The 18,926-nt window shown below is 42.4% G+C and overlaps 1 long non-coding RNA gene across 1 annotated transcript in view; it reads left to right on the forward strand.

Moving 5' to 3' along the window:
• Nucleotides 1-18,926, forward strand: part of LOC137146961 (uncharacterized) — a 58,325-nt gene that overhangs the window by 24,205 nt on the left and 15,194 nt on the right. The window contains exon 2 of the long non-coding RNA XR_010918108.1: nt 10,561-10,666. This is a non-coding gene — a long non-coding RNA (uncharacterized lncRNA). The remainder of the gene's footprint in view (nt 1-10,560; nt 10,667-18,926) is intronic.

Raw genomic sequence — 18,926 nt, forward strand, 5'->3', positions numbered from 1 at the left:
GTCCTAATAGAAGGATCGATCTGAAGAAAAGAGACAGTGGAACCAAAGTTCAACACTTCTTCTGTCCCCCACAACAGCCATGTTACCCAGCAGTTTTCACTTAAAACCCTGATTCAGAATTTTTATGCAAATACAAAAGAAACCAAAATTAATGTCCCCTTCACTTCTCATATAGGTATGATTTTGAAATGATGCATAACGAGTTATGAATTAAAAAAAAAGAAAGATGACTATACTGTATTGAATGCATCCACAGAGTTTTGACATTTCCCTAATGATGTAGTGCTATAGGTTTATGAAAGAATGGGGTTATGTTAGATGACAAAGAACCCTGGCAGAGGAAAATCCACCAGTGGAAGATCTTGCACCAGACTAAAGTGGCCATAAGCTCCTTATTTTTTTTTTTTTTTAAACACCATAGCCACTATTGTTAGTATTAAATTTCATAAATAAACTCTCCATGTTTATCGGCCTATGTCAAGAATCACATTTTTGCTTTATTGCAATTTTTCATGGAAATTACTTTGGGCTGGATGGATGCTTTAACTCAGCCCTGAGTACGAGGCATCATGTAGCTGGGTCATCTTAGGAGCCTTATAAGAACATCCATACTGGGTCAGACCAGTGGGACAGCTAGCCCCATCTCCTGTCTTCCAAGAGTGGCTGGTGCCAGATGCTTCAGAAGGAGAGACCAGAACTAGGCAATTTATTGAGTGATCCCAGCTCTTGCCTTCCAATCCCTGCTTCTAGCAGTCAGAGGTTTAAGGATACCCAGAGAACAGGGTTTCATCCCTGACGATCTTGGCAAATAGCCATTGATGGACCTATCCTTCATGAACTTCTCTCATTCTTTTTTGAGACCAGCCCTAGCAAAGATTGTTTCTGGGGCAAGTAAATTGTGACACTCGGTGTTCGGGTAAAGCTTACTTCCCCCCACCATGTGCCTGTCCAGGTCTGCTGGCTGACATGAAGGGGATGGAGCATGACTTCACCATCTTCCTGTCCACCTGATTGATAGGGAGAACATTGTATGCACAGCTCTTGTTTGCCCCATGTGTGACCACAGCCAGAGCACATCCTTCCTAGCTGTGGAAAACGTTAGTGGGACTTCACTCCTTGCTGCCCAGATCCAAGGTACAACCTTGCCCAAAGGTATTATGGCAATAGGTGCTATAGAAAACCAAAAGGTACAAAATGTCTCATGACTTTGCAAAAGAATAACGTACAAGCGCATTTAATACACAACAGGTTCACAAGGGAAGCTAAAGGATAAATGCTCCAGTACATTAGGGAAAGTATATCCCACATTTTCTGGAGTGAAGGTTTGAACTTTAAAGTTTGAAGACAGGTCAAGTGGATAATAGAAATGATTATGCAAACATTACGTTAAAAAGGCATAGCAGAGGAAGAAATCAGACAATTTACACAGATAATAGCATCCTTTGAATGCATTTCTTTGAGAAACAGTTTGTGAATTGATGCAATCGTAAGTTACTGCTCATTGATGGGCTGTATCCGTGTCCAAAGGGAGGGGGAAAACAGTTTATATGTATAGGGTTATGTGGTGACAAAACATTTAACATGTACATGCTTTAAGCATGGCACAGCACCTCTTTTACCTCATCATTTTCCCTTCTGACAGTAGGGGCCTGGAGTTAATCAGTCCTAGTTCAGAGGTTTTTAATTTTTTGCTTTGGTTTATTTTTTTCAATATTTACAAGGTGGGGCTCAGGATAGGCCCCAATTGTTCACTTAAGCAAAAAACCAACTAAACAAACAAAAAATAAACACAGATCCTTGCCCCTCTTCCCATTGTTTTATTACTTTGGCTTCCATTCGCCAGCTCTTCCTCCAGACAGAAGTTAAACTTGATTGCTTCCCCTACAGGGAGAACAGCTTTTCACCAGCTAGCAAAAGCCTATTCTCCCTGCTGCAGCTTGTTTTTCCTCCCTCTTGTCAGAAAAGGGTTTTTAAAAGGTCACCAGCAGCCCTTAATTGGACTCAGGTGTCTCTTAACCTGAGATAACCTCTTTACAGTTCACAAGGAACAGGGCCTTCACCATTCTAGGGTAGATATGCCTGCTTTCCACCACTCTTTTATAGCCATCAGGTCTGCCTGTGTCACGATAGTATCCAAAGTCTAAGGGCTCAGTCATATGAGCTGTGACTGCCTTCTGGAAAATGCTGGGTGCTTTCAATCACCATTATGATTTCCATTATAAAGCCCCTGCTTTTTAACGAGAGTTCTGCAGCACCTTAAAGAATAACACATTTATTTGGGCATAAGCTTTCGTGAGCATGAAACCCACTTTGTCAGATGCAATCTGCCCATGAAAGCTTATGCCCAAATAAACGTGTTAGTCTTTAAGGTACCACAGAATTCTCGTTGTTTTGCTGTAAACAGACTAACACAGCTACCCCTCTGGAATCCCTGCTTTTTGTTGCCCAACACATTGACCTCTTAGGCTGAATTTTTCTATGCTTTACTCCACTCCAAGGTGAACTTCCTTGGAAAGCCCAGCCAAAACCCTTTCAACCAGCTTTGCTGGGGCTGGAGATAAAGTTTTTCCACTGTGAAAAATGGTTCTAACTTTGAAATTGGACATTTTCACATGGAGCAGAGCTTTACTAAATCTTCAGAAGATTCAGTTCTGGCAAGGAAATTTGAAATTGTGATCACTCCCGCTGCACTGTTCACATATGGATGCCTGGCTGTTCACCTCCTGATTGAAATAGGTAACTCCCTGAAATGTTCCACCCCTGCCAGGAGCTCTTACCCATTGTTTTGAGAATTTCAGGACCTGATAAAAAGATCAGCATAATCATCTCAGGTCCACCATGCTGGGAGATGCTGAACTCAGCAGCAAAACTCATTCTTGGAACAAATAAGGTGGGATTCCACCCCAATTGATTTATACTTTTAGCTTTAATAGTACTTTGTTCTTCACAGACCATCTGCTGAAAGCAAATGTCATTCCTGTGAGGAAGTCAAATAGAAACAGCCTAATTTTACTGATGAGGTAACTGAGGCATGAAGAGGTTAAGCACCTTGCCCAGTGTCAGAGGAAATCTGTGGCAGAGTAAAGCTAAGAATCCATGTTGTTGGCCTTGAGGCTCATGAGACCATAGAATCATAGAAGATGAGGGTTGGAAGGGACCTCAGGAGGTCATCTAGTCCAACCCCCTTCTCAAAGCAGGACCAACTAAATCATCCCAGCTAGGGCTTTGTCAAACCAGGCCTTAAAAACCTTTAAGGATGGAGATTCCACCACTTCCTAGGTAACCCATGCATAGTGAAAAAGACCAGATTGCCCCCAGGCAAATGGACTCTGCTTCCAGTAGTTATCTAATTCATGCAATGGGGCTGTGGCATGGCACTTGATGGGTCATCTGCCTGGCGCCCCTGGGTCCAGTGCTTCTCTCAGCAGTCAGCCCTCACCATAATCTATATCCCCATCTGGGGCCCATGGGGTCTTCACCCCTTCCCTGGGCAGGAGCTTTGGTCATCCCAGCTGCAGCTGGTGAGGGGTGTCCAAGCCCACCCTCTATTACAGACACCAGCCCGGGGACCCTGATGGCAGTAGCCTCCCACTGCTGGCTTGCTTAACTGCTACAGTCTTTTCCCTGAGCTCCTTCCCCATTCTGCCCCTTCCCAGGCTTTAGTAGCTACCTTCCTGGTAGTGGCAACTTTCCCCTACCATGGTTCTGTCCCCTAGTCCAATCTGCTTCCATTTCCACATTCTCTCCCCCCTCCAAACTCTCCCAGCCCTCTGACTGGAGCAAGAGCTTTTAACAGGTCTTAGGTGGCCCTTAATTAGCCCCAGGTGGTCTCATTAACATAAGGTTACCCCTTCCCAGCAGGCTGGGAACAGGGCTCTGACCATCTGAGGCTTACATATCTGCCCTCAATGACTCTCTCATAGCCACTTGCCCATGCCTTATCAAAGGCTAACAATTCTTACCTTCCTTTGTACAGCAATTTGTGTTCTACGGATGAAAATAGGGCTGTGCAAGAGAGAAGCATTATGACTAGCCATCCAACAGATGAGCCAACTGAGACACAGAGCCTGAGAGGCACTGCGGTGTGGTGGAACAGCTAGACAGCTAACTAACAACTGAACTGAATTCTATACTGCATCTGACCCTTGTTTGTAGGTCACCGAGGCCCAGATCCACAAAGGTAAGTTAGCTACCTCCCTACCTTTGAGGATCTGGGCCTAAAGCCAAAGTTTTCAAAGTTTCCATTATTTCAGGGTTCCTGGTCTGGGGTGTGCAAGTCTGGACCCCATAAACTGAAGCACCTCATGTTGGCGGAGACTTTGAAAATGCTGGCCTCAAATGCTCTGTTTCCACATCTGTAAAATGAAGACTAATTCTCAGGTGCCTTCTCCCCCTCCCCTCCGCATCGTGGGACTCAAATAGTGGGGCATGAGGATTGATTATAGTGGCTAGTTAAAAGTATTCTGGCCATGGTTTTCAGTGTCCGCTGTCACAGAAAATATTTGCTTTTTCATCAGCAAACCAAAAACCTGAAGGCTGAACATTTCCAGCCCAAAACAATTTTTTTTTTTTTTTTTTTTTTTTTTGTTTTCAGCAGGTTTTGGGTGAAATTTTCCATTTTTTGGACAAAAAAAAAAACAAAACAAAAAACAACTCACATTTTTTAATTGCCAAATACTGGGAAAAAGTGGAATTCATGTTTTTGGTACTTTAACTAACAACCAAAAAAAAAAAAAAATCAGTTTCCCAAGTTTTTTTTCCCCAACTGGCTCTGTTGATTAGTAATGTGTATATGTTCTCTGGAAACACAGAGGTTGGTGTAAATAGTATAGTTTTATGGGCACATGGTAATAGAAGCAGGTAACGGTTTGGCATAGGTGAGACTGTTCATTCCTCATTGCTTCTGAAATCTGTTGTCTTCCATGGTGCTCAAGGGGGTGTGGGAAATTCTCAGAATATATGAGAGAAGATGGAGTGAAGCTGGGAATGGAGGGTTTTCTGTAACGAGAGAAGCTGATTTAAGAAGGTATTCAACGCAGCTGTGGAGCGTTGAGGGTCTGTTGGAGCAGTTTTCTAATCTAAATTTCATATATGAACTATTTAATCTCCATGGATTTACAGGTTCAAATCCAGGCAGGTTTGTCATCCTCAAGGTAGATAAATTTAGCTCCACATACAGTTTGCAGAGGGGATTTTTCAGACAAAAAAAAATCATAAAAACTGAAGCTGTTTTGCTTCTATGCGGACATTGAAGAGCTTGCAGTAGGTTTTGTATGTGGTAGATCACCCAGGTATAATTGTACAGAGTTTCCCATCCCATACTGCTGAGCAGCAGTCTATGCACTGGTTAGCTGCTACTTTCTGTCTCTGAGCCTTCTACAATTACAGGATGCTCTGTATGGTTAGGGTTAGTCGTTTGTGATGCAAAAAGCTGTGCACATTTTAAATAATTATTTCACTGCAATCTAATGGGAATGAATGGTTGATTAAAGAATACATTATTAGTATGACCGCTGGATAAATTTAACTAGTGGCAAGTAGTTTAATGGTGATTAACCAGGTGTTAAAATAGCAATGAAATTCTAAGATCTGTTTTTTTGTTTGTGTGTGTTTTTTTTTTTTTTTTTTTTTTTTTTTTTTTTTTTAAGTACATAACATGATTAAAGGCCAAGATTTTCAAAAAAAGTGACTACTGTTTCTGGGAGCCTCTATTCTGAGCCACCTTAAAGGGACCTGGTTTCCAAAGGGCAGGGGCTCAGCATTTTTGGAAAAATAAGGCCCCTTGAAATCTTAGATTGCTCATTCAGAGGCAACAGGATTTTTGTGGCTTCCGTTCAGGAGCTATCTAGTAAATACTTCCATTGACATATGGATCCAGAACCACCCACATGATCAAATGGATTTTAGATCACTGAAGCCTTTTTACCATGTCCAGAGATAGACAGGCAATGGAGCCATCCATCACACATATCCTTGAAAGGAGGATTTTACCTTTCATCTCCAGATCAATTCAGACCGGAAAGCCAGCATGGATCACTCAGAGAATCCAAGAAAAAGTATTCAGGTACCTAAAGATTTAGACAGAAGCCTAGTGGGATTTCCTAAGAAGTTCAGGTGTGTAACTCCCACAGATTACAGAATCCTACTAAGCATCTTTAGGAGCCTACATACCTACAAAACCTGGCTCACCCTCTCTTTGCCTCAGTTCCAAGAGTAGAGTGGGCATAACAGGACTTCCCTACATTAAAGATTTGAGGTGCTCGGGTTCTAGGGTAATGGGGCTACAGAACCATCTTAGACAGAAGTCTTTCCATTTACATAAGTGAGAGCTGGATTAGATCCATGTTGACCATAAGCAATTGTTACCAAGGGAAACAATTATTGGGGTTAGTTCTGCTTTGAGCAGGGGGTTGGACTACATGACTTCCTGAGGTCCCTCCCAACCCTAATCTATGATTTTATGATAACACTGGAATCTGAATGAAGTAGATAACATTTGACAAGAAAAAGCCTTCACATGCCCTCCTGCTGAAGCAAAAGACACCATAACACACACCTGCTGCGGGAGGTAGTGCTGTCTGCTGTGCTGAAGTCAGAACTCACTGACAATAGCCTTAATTAAAAATATTAATGCGGGACAACTGCTGCTGAAAAGGCCAACATTACATTCCTCTTTCTTTACAATTGCTTTGTAATTGCAATAATTCCTAGATCTTGGCGAGGATCACTCCCCAGGGCCTGTCTGGCTGGGCCTTTGCATACAAAATCCTCTATTATTTTACTCTGCCACCAAAGGTGTTATCACTTAATTAGAAAAAGAGAGAATATATATTAGAAGGATCCATGAGAAATCAGAAAGGAATCCAAACGCATGGGATGCTGTTGGCCCCTCGGTAGGATCCCTCTCAGGGCACCTCAGCCTACTGCATGCAAAGAAGAGGAGACACAGACTCATCCCCTGCAGAGTAAGGCGCTGGAGAGGAGTAGAGATGGACAGACTAGTGGCCAGGTGAGTTTCTCCCAGCAGCAGCCAGAGGAATGAGGAGCTCCACCCCTTAAAATAGTTGGGGTAGGAAGAGACCTGGAAAGAAGCATAATATTACCCAATCCCAAAAATCTAGGAGACTGTGTGGGTCCTGCAGATGAATCTACCCCCTTTCCCCTAAGAGATGTCAAATGGGGGCAGGGGGGGCAGCACTCTAAGGGAGCTTGTAACCAATTCCTGGAGCTCACTGCCCCTCCTGCTGCAGTGAGAAGAGCCAAAAGAGACCTGTCTGTTGACACGTCCTTCCTGGCAGCCTTTGGATCTACTTCAGGGAGGAAGGGCATTTGGTGGCCCGCACTGCCCCATGCCTAGGGGAGTAGGAGAGTTGTGCATTCCAGACTCAAGTGCGGAGAGAGACCTGGGGGTGTATGGAACCCTCCTTCACTGAATGCAAAACGATGATAATTGAATGGTCAGAAAATGGATATTTGGGGGGTGAGTGTGGGAGGAGGGGTCAGGGGGGGAATTTATCTTCCACTAGAACTTTCTAAACTAAAAGTCTTCATTTTCACTTGATTTTTTTCATTTAGTTTTGACTTGACATTTAGCTTCAGCTTTTGGAAATCTGGTTTACTCCCTTTCCCTTCCCCCACCCCACCCCACCAGCCTGGGAAAACAGTAAGGAAATATGAGAGTGTGTGTGTGGGTGGGGAAGAGACAGTGAAAGTGTAAAACATTTCTAGCGGGAAAAAAAGGGAAAACTCCGAAAGCCACAAATGGAAAACCAAAATGTTTTAGTTACCAAAAACAACAAAAAAGGCATTTTAAGTCAAAACAAACAAAAAAAATGGTTTCATTTCAAAACAAATACATTTTCTCATTGAAAATAAAATTAAAAAAAAAAAAAGGAAAAATGTAGATTTCAAAAGAAAAAAAAGCTGATTAAAATCACTTTTTCCAGCCAAAATTTTTTCCGCTAGTTCTAGAACTGAAGGGAATTCTGTCTCTTCCAATACACACAATACTAGATTGTATAGAGCAAATATAGGCCATTACAGTGCACACAGGTCATGTAGGGTAAGACGTACACCTGTTCCATTCATATTTCAACCTATCACATACTCCGAATGAGAAATTCCACTCCGCTTACCTATGTAGTGTGAAACCTGTTATCGTGTGCTCATGTTACTTTAAAAAGCCCTTACACTATAACCAAATTGAAATGGATTTCCACAAAAAGGTGCATCTGTGGTCAACAGGCTGTCTCCCTTGCCACATCTGAAGTTTCTCCATCTCCCACTCAAGAGGTTAAAAGGGCTCAGAAATAGGTGAATTAAGTTTTCCAGGCATTTTGCTCTTGGGATGAGAATAAATGTAGAAGATGTCAGCCCAAAAGATGAAAGTTTGAGAAATGATAAGCAAATGAAAAAGGCTTTTTAGAAAGTGCTGCTTTAACTACAGGTGCAAACACTTGCAGTTCATGTAGGATGCACAAAAGACCAAGAAGGGGTATTTATCGTAGCTGACCCTCACTTCTGAAATAATGTGAGTTAGGGAGTCCAGCGGCACTTAAAGTATCATTGGGCCGATACTACTCTCACTTAAACCAGTTTTACACTGATGAAACTCCCATACCTCCAGTGGAATTACACCAAAGTCAATAAGGAGAAAAATCAGTCCAGTGTAATAAATTCTATAATCCTGGCCTGGCATCATAGGCTGTGACATGTTTATTTTTTGAATGTAGAACTACAAGGACATTTGTTACCTAGTCATTGGCATTTAGGGTCAGATACTCAGCTGGTGTAAATTGGCAAGTTCCACTGACTTCAGTTATGTTTCATTGAAAGGCAGTGGGAGTTAGACAATTTGAAAATTTTCCTCCTGGCCTTTAGAGTGTTGTCCAATTAAGATCTGACAGAAACAAACATCCTCTTCCCCCCTACAATAAACATATAGATTCCTCCACGCAAAGGAAAGACAACCCACAACCAATTATGGGCTGAAAGAGGTTTGTTTTTGCACATCTTGGTAGCCACTGATTCCATGCCTGCTTTGTTGCTGTACCCTGGATCAGATGCTCTGCTATTATATGTTGCCCTGCTGTTTCTTTTGGGGCTGATCACGGGAAAAGCAACTTAACAAGATGGAGCTGGTTTTGGCTTGTCACTGCATTGCATTGCATTGCAAAAGAGGGCCACTGTACAAGTCTTGGCCATTCCCTCTGCCCTTATAAAATTCTGGGGCATTTTGCTGACTCAGCCTTATCCTGGCTCCACATCTGCTATTCTGCCTTCTTTTTCATGGGATTTGCACAAATCAGTTAGGGCCATTGTAGAGCCCTTCCTCACACTAGTGGGGATTTACTCATGTGACTAGCTCCATTAAAACCAACAGGATTGCCACCCTAACTGTGGAAAGGCCCCATGATAGGACTCTCAAGGTGCAATCAATAATGCATATCAGACAGCTGTGTCCTTAGCCATTCTCAGCCATTACACAGAGAGAACAAAACACTGAGATAAAAGGTAATTAAATGAACCAAAAAAAAAAAAAAGTCTACATTAACCCAGCATTGTGGTTGAGAGGCTTTACATGCAGAAAGATTAGGAAATTGTAAGTTACAGGCAGACAGGAGGGAAGAGAGTGAATTCATCAGTAGCTGACGTCTTTTAAAGGCAGCATTGTGAAAACCGGAACGAGCAGGACAAGCTTGGGGTGACAGTTTCCAATGTTATTTTTATTGGAACCCAAAGGTCAGAGAGGCCGTGAAAACATGTAGAAGCTATATAAGAATGGACTTGTCTATACAATATTTCCTACTATACCCAATCCTGGTATCTAACCTCCATTACTACCAACACCTTTTCACAGATCGTGTGCCTCTACTTAATAAGGGTTTAACTTTGCTGTTTAAAACTGGATTTTATCCGTATTCTGCAGAACCCCTTTTCTGCCTCTGCCACCTATCTCAAAATTTCCTCAGCAAACCAGACTGTTGGTTTGTGTTGGTCACAGTCAAGCAATGTGGTGAGAGGGAAAGTGCACATGTTCCAGATAACCATTAGAGTAACAAAGGAAAGATGATCTTGTGGTTAAAATATAGGTTGGGAGTCATTACATTTAAGTTCCAGTCTTGACTTTGGTCATCAGGTCACAGCAGAGGACATATGTCACAGGCAAAATGCTTATCTACCATTCCATTTCCCCATCTGTAAAAACTATATAATACTACTACCTATTTTAGGGATCTGGTCAGGATTCATTCTTTATATGTGGCTTTGAGATTCCATGAAAGAAAGTGCTATAGCTCTGAGAAGTACTATTGAATATTGTGGTGCATGTTGCCATGAAAAAGTCATGTCTTTGTTTTCTGTGTATTGCACTTTTACATTTCTGAGAGCTGCTGGCTGCGCACACACTGAGCTTTCTAAGAACGGCCATATCAGGTCAGACCAATGGTCCATCTAGCCCAGGATCCTGTCTTCGGACAGTGGCCAATGACAGGTGCGTCAGAGGGAATGAACAGAACAGGTGATCATCAAGTGATCTTCCTCACAGAGATTTTATTTTAGAATAAGGAAAAAGAGCAACAAGAACAGTAAAGACGGCTGAGACTGAAGTATGTGGCTACTCTGTGGATGGAAAAGGATGACAAAAGTGTCTCACCAACAGCCTCAGGTAAGAGATTGAAGAGTTACTCCCCCTCCTCCCCCAACAGCCCTGACAAAAGATTTTTAACCAAACAAACAAACAAACCTTTGCTTGTTACTTCTTTTAAATCACTACTATCTAGAAACACCTTTGGATTGGTCAACTGTTGCCCAAGTTTTTTTGGGTTATGAGGGAGCTTTGTTTTATGAATGAATTTATGATTCAGCGTGGTAATTTCACCCCCCTCAAGAGGGCGCGCAATATGTACATTGTCTCACTAGCTACAGCCATAGCAATCTGCTGCTGTACAGGACACAACTGAATGTGAAGTAGCCTAATGTGACCAACATATGTACCACATTATAGGAGCTCAGTATGAGTTATGCTGGGAGACAGCATTGCCTAATGGCTAACATATAAGACTGGGCATCCGATGACTTGGGTTCTAATCTGTCTTTGCCACTGATCTACTGCAGGCAAGTCACTTTGTCTTTGTTTCCCCTCTCACTCCTTGTCTGATTCTACTGTGAGCTCTTGAGAGCAGAGCCAGATCTCCCATTGCGCGTGCACGGCCAAACGCTGTGGGGCCTGATCATAGCTGGGGCGTGCAGGCATTACTGTAATATAGATTAAAATAAAGTAAAATGTCCAGTGTGGGGGTCTGGAGTTCCCCACTATTTTTCTTCACTCTGCCTCTTTCCACAAGCTCCATCCAACACCATGTCTTGATTTTTGACTCCGCTGTTCTGCCAGCACACACGCAGGGGCAGCCAAGCGGCTAGCAAAGGGAACCAACCGGCCTGCAGAGCTCAGTTTCTCATTGACATGGGTTGTCATTTTGAGCAGGGGGTCGCTGATTTGCAACAAACAAATAACTGATACCAGAAATTAATCTCAGCTACTGCATGCCACGTAGGAGCCAGGATTGAGCGTTCACTGGTGATGCAAGTTAATTACCACACTGTCACCAAATGTTATGCGATTTCTGTCAAGGTCTTATGACAGGCCCCCGTATCCCAAGTCCTCATTTCTGGAGGAAGTAAATGTCACTGAATTTCTGTGTGGTATTACTGTCATGTCATTCTATGATGAGCCTGTAATGAACGCCCCATGAGTGGTGCTGATAAAGTTATTTTATTCAAAGTAACTTTGGTCTGTTTTATTACATTTACATATTCCAATGAGACATGCCAGGAAATCTGAAGTGAATAGTTGCCATATGCAAGTATATATATCCCTGGATGCAAATTGATTAGGGTGTACATTGCATGTGTGTACAGTTGCACTACAGCCTTTGGTAAAATCTGCTCCAATTTAAAAAAACCAACAACTATATGTGATGGTAGCATTAGGTATGAGAAATCTGTCCCTCTACCCTGGCACTTATATTTAGAGCTAGTCAGGAAGTGATTTCCCCCCTCCCACCCCCACACTTTTTTTGGACCAAAAGAAAAAGGGGGGGAAAACTTTCATCTTTCTGTAATTTTTTCTTCCAATCTTTTTAACTGATGAAAAAAATCAACACCCCCCCCCCCCCCAAAAAAAAAAAAAAAAAAAAAAAAAAACCCACAATAAAAACCAACAGTTTGGGTTTTCTGCAACCACCACCAAAACCTTGGGAGTTTTTCCATTTTGAAATAAAAACTTGTCAATTTTCAATGAAAAATGGAGATTTTCCATAAGAATTTCCATTTAACTGAAAAGCTATTTTCCATGGAACAAAAGTTAGACAGAAATTTTTTGACTGGCTCTACTTCTATGTCCCTCATCACTGAAGTGTGAGTACCTCCCCCAAAGTAAAGAGATGACTATGTTCTGTCTTATTTCCCTGCCATCAAGTGTCAAACTGAGGAGTTTGGGGGGATTTTTAAAATGAATCTGCAAGAAGCTTGCCCAAAGAGGTGGGTTTTACATGAAGCTCTGGAAGCAGCAGTGAAGTCTGTGGTCTCTCATCTCTTGTGCAAGCAAGTTCCATAATTCTGGTCCAGTCCCAGTGGCAGTTCTGGCACAAAACTCTCCCTAATGGATAATAGTTCCATTGTTCTGGGGGAACGCAGCGATACTGGCACACTGGTGTTGTAGAGGGACAAATGCAACCTCTCAAGTATCCAGGACTGATTCCAAGCAAGGCTATGGAAAAAAAAATCAGGACAGCAACCTTGTGTCCAATAGCATCTGACGAAGTGGGTTCCTACCCACAACAGCTTGTGCCCAAATAAATTCGTTAGTCTTTAAGGTGCCACAGAACTCCCACTGTTTTGCTAAAAACAGACTAACATGGCTACCTCACTGGAACTTGTGTCCAATATATTCTGAAGTAGAGTTACATACAGCTACAGAGAGGTTTTTAACTTTTTCCATCCCATGTCCTCAAGTTACAATAGAAAAAAAAATCAAGATACCTCTCTCATCTAGCCATGAAGAAAGAGAAGCTAGTTATGACCCTCTTGGAGCTGTTTGTAACCCTCAGGGCTGGTGACCCCCAGGACCAACAATCCATGATATAGAACATACGACCTGGCGAGTCTATAACATATGTTTTAGCTCTGCTCAGTGTACTGTTTATGATAAATAAAAACCACAACATTCTAGGACACGGTTAAATACTTTCTAATTTGCTTTTATATTTCTTATTTCCATGGATTGTACTACTGTCTAAGATGCTAGAAAACTGTTATTCTTCCTTACCGATCTGCTTTGTCCATTAAGCCACCTTTCCATCACATTATGTTTCCAGTGGAACAGAAAATCACTATAGCTCCATTATATTTACATTCTGGCCCTGCATCAGCATCTTTTTTTGACTAGATCCAAGAATATTTGGAATCACTTACGCACTAGATCAGTTGAGAGAATTTATAGGTCATGCTAAAATGGCAGCCATTTCACTTCAGACCCTTCTTTTCTTGCACAAAAGGGTCGGTTTAAAAAATTGATAGTATACACGAGGGATATTTTTCTCTATATTATACTTATTTTTGTATATCAAAATTTTGCCCCTAAACATGTATTTTTTCAGTATAGTAACCATGATGCAGAACACAGACATAGAGGAGTAAAACATCCCATGTGTCTGCTAAACAAAGTGGTCAGGAGGAAGAGGGACCATCTATCTTAACAACAAAAGGACGTGCTACAACTCTTCCTAATGAAAGAGACTCTTTAAACATCACTGTTATAACTCTGAAGGCTTTGCTGACCCTATGATTAGTTATTGGACTAACATTCCTGAGACAGAGTGCCACACAGCAGTTCCTGAGGCCAGTCAAGAGCAACCCACGAGATGAATGTGCAAATCACCCGTCACTGACAATTTGAATAAGCTAATTAGCTCTTTAAATTATTTCATGCCTTTAAAAACAAACATATGTGATCAGAAAGAGATGTTTTGCCTGTGGACCAGCTGGCCTGCAGATAGCAGCTTGATTCCTTCAAGTCAATGCAGTCTTTCCTTGGATGACATTTGTCTTACCTGACGCCCATATTAAGCCAAACGGGTGAGGCAGTTGCCTTCCTTTGGAAGAATCTTAACATCACCCAGGTGAGAATGATATCAACTGTTGCTGCCTCTAGCCTCCTCAAACCGTTTCTGCGGCCTAAGCAACGGGATGTTAAAACAGAGTGTGAGGGAGGCAAGACTGGGGGCTTGTCATATGCCCCAACCCGAGCAGTAATAAAGGAAGAGACATCTTGATTCCTTATGGGGATCACATTATTCCTCAGAGAGCTCTTTAACACAAAGCAGCTTGTAATCCATACCTCTTGGCACTGAGCTGTGAAAAAACACTGAACTAGTATTCTTCCTCATCCTTGGTAGAGGCGGTTCCTGATGTACACAAGGGAGGTTACTACATTGCCTCAACCACATCTCATCTGCCTCACCCAACAGAATGGCTCCTACACAGAAACTGCTCCAAAGCATACAAGCCAGGCCTGGATGGAGGATCGAACTCCAGGGACAAGGATGAAGTTTGTTGCCAGCTACGGGGAGATGGAGAGAAGTCTGGCTTTAAAAAAGGCTGGGCAGGGGGAGAAACAATCAAACAGAAATCTGAGGCTGATGGGAATTGGCAGATTCCCTAATTACTATGATAAATCCTTGTGAGCTGTGCCAAAAAGAGAGACAGTCCGCTCTCCTGTGATTGCCCTCTGACTCTATATAATGGGAAAGGGGCTGACCCAGCCACAACATTCAAAGCCATTCTGTTAAAACTGTTCTATAGGGGGCAGGCCATGCTGTATTCCAGGAGTCAGCTGTATCTTGTAGAGATTAATGGAAGTGTCAGTCAAGACACAGTCAAGAGGTGAACCACACTGATGGCGCATGAGACGTATGCTTTGAGCAAATGTTGCCTGGCAAACATGGATTGCAAAACACTGCCTAGCCTTATGTCCCATATAAAAAAACCAAAACCATATTTAAGGATGGAAGAGGAGTCTAGAATGTGGAAGAGTCAAAAAAAGTACATGCAAGTGTGTGTGAAGGCAGCGCATCCCATTGTTTTCTGGCAAACACAACAGAAATACTCTTAGCAGCCATCTAGCAGGCTGTAATCAGAGATCAGAACAGACAGCCCTAAAACCAAACTGTTGTGTGGAGGGAAACAAGACCATCCATAGTGAGGAGAAGAATGGATTAGAAAATTGCATTAGGGTTCCCTTAGTGCATCACCTAATTTGCCAGTGCACCATACATAATGCTAGAGTCTGGAGCAAAAAAGGATAAAGAAATGTCATTCCCAGTCCTGCAAGATGTTGAGCAGTTCAGTGCCAGAAAATTTTGAATCTTTTTCCTGTTTTCCCCTTTCAAATTAAATAGTTGACGGAAAATGTCAAGTGGTTTCACTCAGTACTACTGACATAAATGGAGTCCTGGGTTCTCATCACCTGACAGAACCATGTACAAAACCCACAGAATCTCTTCCTACATAAATTCTCCCTCTCCCCCAGCCCCAGATAAATCAGACCTCTCAGCGAACAGCCCAATCACCAGAACCTTCTCCTCTTCCTCTTCCAATCTTTCAAACCACAACCAGAGCATCGTGGATGTGTACAAAGGGTGCCCTGAATGAGCACTTCATAGACCTGGAGATTTTAAGGCCAGAAGCAGCCATTAAGATCTTCTAGCCTGACCTTCTCCATAGCACAAGCCATAGAATTTCACACAAGAATTCCTGCATCAAGCCCATAATTTCCAAATGAGCTCTGCAGTGTATCTTTTAGATAGACATCTAGTCTTGATTTAAAGACTTCAGAGGTTGGAGAATTCACCCTATCCCTTCATAAATTGTTCCAATGTTTAATTGCCATCCCTGTTAAAAGGTGCACCTTATTTCTACTCTGAATTTGTACAGCCTCAGCTTCCAGCCAGAGAGTCTTGCTACACCTGGGTATCATTGATTACAGAGACTTCTACTACCAGCAATCTTCACTAGAGATAGTAGGTGACTTGATCATGGAAGTACCTAACAGCATTAAGACTAAAAAATGATTGAAAGGGACACCCCAGGGCTCCCTGAATTAAGTGGCAAAACCCCTATTGACCTCAATGGAGACAAGATTCCACCACGTGTCTCCATGAGATCTGCCCCATTGTTCCAGACTGAGGTTAAGAACAGTCAGCTGTTTCATCCATCATTGACTTTCCTACCTGACAGGGATGTGGCAAGAGAAAAATCCATTAATGATTGTGAGGTACTCAAATACAAATAAATAGATTTGTTTGTGTAGGGTGAATTTTCAAACTTTTCTTTTTCAATTCTTTATAAAACAAATGTAAAACTAATCCGTAGATGAATGAGCCCTAATTTCCTTTTAGAGCTAGCTCTAGTGATATCTTTGCTGTCCCAGAATGATGCGACATATCAAAGATGTTTTTATTAAAGCTGAATTTAAATGTGTTTATCCGCTGAAAGCCTGGTTAGTGCACATAGCACACAGGGTCTGACCCAAACCCCACGGAAGTCAATAGCCAACTAACTCAATGGACTTTGGATCAGGCCCATATTCCTGTGGTTCTCTTAAATTCTAGCTTTCATTTGCAGATCCCAGTCATATTCAGAGCAACTGCACCAGTATTTCTCTCTGTGGTCACTCAAAGACATCCACTGTAGGCTCCTGGTTCCTCAGCCTTCACCTCTTTTGGGAAGAGCTCTTTTTCTCTTTCTCACTGGTCTGGGGACTTTTCAGCCTGCATGGCTTCCTGCCTTCATTGGGATGTCCCCAGCAAACCTTTGCTTTCTCTCCAGAGGTTATGAACAATGTAATTGCCAGCAGCTACAAGTTATCCGACAGCACTTTCTGAGCAAGCACGTTTATTGTTAAGGTGAAAGCGTTACAGAGAAAACATTAAAGAGCCTACAGACATGATAACAAACTTAACAGTCAAACTCCAGCTTTGGGCTGTGGTATCAGTTCTTCAAAACCCACAACTTGGTTTTCCCTGTGGTTACAAGTTCATAACGGTCTCAGAATCAGAACAGGAACACTGGATTGGCAGTTCAGTTGTTTGTACTGCTCAGGCCTTTGATCCTGTCTCTGGAAACAGGTAATCTGCAGATAATGACCCTCTCCTCAGGGCATAGATTCGAAAGGCTGGGTTTTTGCATAACTGGAGTTGGGGAATCTGCAATAATCTCTCCCTAGGGATACCCCAGGAAATTCTCTTCATGTTTTGCCCCAAAAGGCCATTCTTGTGTGACACGTTTTCAATAGAGTCCTTTGAACTCTCAAGCCTCCCATCCCATATCCCCAGAGAGGCTATGTACGGTCCCAGCCCACTAGAATACATAAACTTTGGATTTAATAATATGGAGCTGAAAGATGCTTGGACTTAATTCAATGAGGTATCCCAAGGATATTACAGGAAATTGCCAGATCAGTCACAGTCCCCTGCAAACCCATCTTCCCTTTGTATTTTTCTCGTTCCTTCCCTCCCTTTTCAGTCCAGCTCCTTTTTCAGATTGACTCCCCCTCCAGCGCCCACTCTCCTATCCCCCCACCCTCTTGCACTTTCAGTGTCAGGACCAAATTCTGCTCTCTGATGCGTGCCCTCCATTGACTTTAAACAGGCACATCCAGGGAATAAATTTGCCCATAAGGGTTGTACATCACAGCGAGACAAATCGAGGCCTCCTTCAGCTCAAGACAAATGAGAGGAACTTCATTAGGACTTCTGAGCCCAGCAGACCTGGAGTTTGACAGGAGGAAAAAATAAAAAATGAACCGGTTCTCTATGGCCAGCTGGAAAGAGAGCCTGGCACCCTGAGCTGTGTTCAGCATTGAATCTCCACTGAATAATATGTCTGTGCAAGGAGCCTTGACTGCAGACGTCTTCGCTTTAGGCAAAAAAATATGGACTTTTAAAAACCAAAATAAACACCCTCTTCAAGTAAACTCTGGTGAAGCGAAATTCTGATTATAACCTCATCACCCTGCTGGCTGCAGTCTCCTTCTCTGTTCAATTCAATAGTCTGTCATGCTTGTTACCGAGAAATGAATTCCCTTCACACTGACATTTCATATACTTACTGATATGGCATATAATGAACACTTCGCCCAACCTGTCAGCTTCTTGCAAAACTAACTTTTTTTATTACTTCTTTTTTGGGGGGGCATTATTTTATTTAAATTTTCTTTTTTTCCCTTTTTCTTTTTTAAGAGCAATTTAGGATTACGGATCTCGTTGTCAGGTCTGCCCCTATGGCACATGCTTAGCGCTTTGTAAATGCAAAGATTATACCAGATCAGCAGCCAGCGTTGTCGTTCATCCCTCCTGGAATCTCCCCAGAGCCACCTCGGCATTGTCTCCTGTGGTCAGACAGTAGAAAACCCAACACAAGCTGCAGCACACATGGCACCAATATTGTCAGTGAGTTGGAGATACTTAATTATATGGCTCTGATTCAGCAATGTAATTAAGCACGTGTCTAACTTCATGCACACAGTAGTCCCATGGATTGTGAGTGCCTTTGTCCTATTTGTAGTGGGATGAAATAGGAATGATATTACCTTAGTATTCCCATCTTCTCACAGGTTCATTCCAGGAGTACACACTCCTTTGCTGTCATTGTCTGTTTTCTTGTATAGCGCTGACACCATGGGATCCTGGTCCATGAGTGAGTCTCCCAGGTGTTACCACAAAATAAAATAATAATAATTAGGAGTATTACTGTAGCACCTAGGCACCATAGTCATATACCAGGACCCCAGAATGCTAGGCGCTGTACAAACAAAGGATTACGAACCCATGGAATCACATCGACTGCACCTATATTTATGGGTTTAA

The sequence above is a fragment of the Emydura macquarii genome, unplaced genomic scaffold (genome assembly GCF_026122565.2).
Source record: "Emydura macquarii macquarii isolate MOO-44397 ecotype Brisbane River unplaced genomic scaffold, CSIRO-AGI_Emac_v2 contig_499, whole genome shotgun sequence".
In the NCBI taxonomy this organism is placed as follows: domain Eukaryota; kingdom Metazoa; phylum Chordata; order Testudines; family Chelidae; genus Emydura; species Emydura macquarii.